The sequence below is a fragment of the Rattus rattus genome, chromosome 9, assembly GCF_011064425.1.
Source record: "Rattus rattus isolate New Zealand chromosome 9, Rrattus_CSIRO_v1, whole genome shotgun sequence".
In the NCBI taxonomy this organism is placed as follows: Eukaryota; Metazoa; Chordata; class Mammalia; order Rodentia; family Muridae; genus Rattus; species Rattus rattus.
Genome location: NC_046162.1, coordinates 42,071,632 through 42,075,263, shown reverse-complemented (window position 1 = coordinate 42,075,263; position 3,632 = coordinate 42,071,632).

Below are 3,632 nucleotides of genomic sequence, written 5' to 3'. Positions count from 1 at the left end.
CAATGGATCCTTCTGGGATCTCAGTTTCCTCACTGGTTAAATAGGTTAATATACTCAGCTCGCCACCCCTAGGAAAGAGGGGTGAGATATTTAAGGAGTAATATAATCGCTTCCCAGTGTGAACACTTTACTTCCACTGTTTTGAGTATCACTCACTGTGCTAAATGCCACGCACAACTCAGAAATCATTTCCACCTTTGCATAAAAGAACTTTGAATAACCATATAGACCCGTTGGTTCTCTGACAGTGTCTACAGGCTCTGGCTCGTCCTTGTGGGAAGAGAAGCAGCTGCTCTTGCCCTGGTAATGAAAACGGCTATGAAGCAGTAACATCGCTACCTCCTCTCTGGGTGGAAGTCTTTCACTCATACTTACTGGGTGCATGGGGAAACTGAGGCACAGAGAAGCAAAATGACTTCCCCAAGGACCTAGATCCAGTAATTTCCCAGCAAGCTAATTTAAAAACGCGCAATAGAAAGGGCCAGCGTGAGAAGAAAAGTGGCCAGAGTGGACTGGGAGGCACAAGGAGTGGGTGGGAACACCTTTTGATAATATTGCGAGGAGCTGAGACCAACAGTTGCCTAGGGCAAGGGTGGTCAGCCTTCTGCAAGAGCGCCCCCTGCTGGTCAGCGGAGCCCGCGGCTGATTGTGTGGAGGTAGATTCAGAAAGGCCCTTAAGGGCGGAGGTGGAGGGGTGGACTTAATGTCTTCATTTGCACGGGGCAAAGACAAAGCTTTAGGGGAAGTGATCCACTTAAGGGAAAGCCTTGGTCCCTCTTCCACCCGCAGAATGCTTGTCTCACACTGTAAAGCATCCCCTCCCTGTTCCCCTGTCCAACCTCATAGACTTTTCTGCTAACAGATACCTTTCCCGTAAGCCATTTAGCTTCACCAAGACCCCCTTTAAAATTCTGTCTTCGGCAGGAGTCACAAAGTGGGAGGGTAAAGGCATGAAGTCTCTTACCTAATGAAGAAGGTGTCATTTAGGAGAGGGAGCGGGCCAGAGAAGCCAGTCCCCACTCTGGCAGGCTGGCTTGTTCCCTCCCCTACAGGGCATCCTCCTCTTTGTTAGATGTGTCTTCCTGCCACAATTGTACCAACCCCCTGGCTCCCACTAAAGGCAGCATTCAGGAGGGGGTCATGGTACCAGGGCAGGACCACAAGAAAGGAAGGGGTTATTAGCAGAAAGGGCTACAGGGGGTAATAATGTCCCTGCAAACACGGCTTTCGGGTTTCAGAGTTTGGCTCTCCGATTTGAGCCAATGCACCCCAATACATATGGCTAAAAGGAAAAAGGATCTCACGCGTGTCGTTTGGACCTGTCAGATGCTGTTGGGCAGCCGAACACTGGCTTTGTTCATGCCCGCTGCAGGGGACTGTGGTCATGGGGACAAGGTTAAGTGCTGAGAAGCATGCCTACAGACATCTTTATCTAACAAAATAACTAATATTTGAAATCCATGAAAATCTATTTGAAATTCTTTAGAAAAGAACATCACCTCGTATGGACGGTAAGTAATCCCCCCTTTCCCAGGCTTCTCTGCCAACTTGTCAGTGTCAGACACCAAACCCTGAGTTCAATCCCTAGCACCATGTAAACCAGGCATGGTGGCATACACCTGTAACCCCAGCCTTGTGGAGACAGAGGCAGAAGCAGCCGAAATCCAAGGCCAGTTTCTGCTGTATAGAATGTCTGAGGCCTGGGCCAGATAGCCTATCTAGAAATAAATAATGGCTGGGGAGATGGACCAATCAGTAAAGTGTGTGCTACACAAGCATTGACTCTCCAGCACCCATATAAAAAGTCGGGTGCAGCAGCATGTCCATATAACCCCAGAGCTGCTGGGGTGTGGACATGAGGATCCTTGGGCTGTTCTAACTATGAATTGGTGAGCGCCAAGTTCTAAGAGAGCCTGCCTCACAAAATAAGGCAAGGAACAGCCAAGGAAGGAACCCAATGTTAGCCTGTAGCTTTTACACACATTTGCACACCCATGTGAACACACACACACACACATGCACATGTGCATGCACACACTCAAGATGGGACTAATCTCCCACTGCAAACCTTATGGATTGGAAGAGGGGCTATTTTCCTTCCCATAGCGATCTCTGAAATAGGAGTTTTCTGGGGTTGGTTTGTTTGTTTGAAATAGATTTTCAGCCTCCTGGGTATAGGATTATAAGTAGGCACCACTAGGCCAGACTTCTGCTTGTTTCTGTTTTTGTTTTTAAGATTTGTTTTCAATGATGGCTGTGTGTGGCATGTGCATGTGAGTGCACTGCCCATGGGGGCCAGTAGAGGGCATCAGATCTCCCCCCAGAGTTGGTGTCCTAAGTCCTTGGTTGTAGATGTTGGCAGTTGAATGAACTCTGCAAGAGCAGTATATGCTCTTCGTCCCTAAGCCATCTCTCCTGCCCCACTTACGTCATTTTTTTTTAATGTAGTCCCTTGCGGTCTCTCCATTCGCTCCCTGGCTCTTACCTCCTCTCTCTTATCTTACTTTCAATCACCAGGCCAGCCTGAATCTTTACCAGATTACCTCTGAGAAAACAGGCAAGGGCAGTGAATAGGGCACCTGCGTTCCTATTGTTTCTGTGATGGGTTCGGTGGGGTTTTGTTTGTTCATTGGGTTGCCTGGTTGGCTTGTTGGGTGTGTTTTGTTTCTAGAGATTTATTTCTATTTTATGTATGTAAGTGTTTGCCTGTGTGGATGTGTGCGTACCATGTGCATGCCTAGGGCCCAGAGAGCCAGAAGAGGCCATTGGATCCCTTGGAACTGGAGTTACAAATAGTTGTGAGCTGCCATGTGAATGCTGGGTCATCTACAAGAGCAGAAGGTGCTCTTAATTGATAAGCTATCTCTCCAGCTGCACGTCCTCCCACCTCTCTTCTTTCCTTTGTTTATTTTGTATTTTTTAGATTTTCTTGTTTATTATATTTTATTTTGTGTATACGAATGTTCTGCCTGTGTGTACATAGGTGCACTACCTGTGTGTCTGGGGCCTGCAGAAGCCAGAGGAGGGTTCGAATCCCTTGGAACTGTAGTTACAAATGGTTGTGCACCACCACGTGGATGCTGGGAACTAAATCCGGGTCCTCTGTAAGAGCAACGAGTGCTCTTAAGCACCAAGCCATCTTTCTAGCCCTGTTTTTGAAGTAGGTTTCATATCGCCCAGGCTGGCTTCAAACTTACTATGCAATCAAAGATAGCCTTGGATTTCTGATTCTCCTGCCTCTACATTCAGAGGTGCTGTGATTACCACCCTACGCCACTGTACCTGGATTGTTCAGTGCTAGGGATTGGACTCAAGCTTCATGTACGGTAAGTGAGGACGCTATCAAGTGAGCTACCCCCTCAGCCTCCACCGATGACTTCTGAAACATCGGGGAGGGCTCAGAAAATGAGAACATTTTTCTTCTATCTTCACGCCAGCACAGGGAGCTGGAGCTGTGACTCTGTGTTGCTGTGTGCTCACTCTCTCTCTCTCTCTTTTTTTTTTTTTAAAAAGATTTATTCATTTATCATATATAAGTACACTGTAGCTATCTTCAGACACACCAGAAGAGGGCATCAGATCTTTTTACAGATGGTTGTAAGTCACCATGTGGTTGCTGGGAATTGAACTCA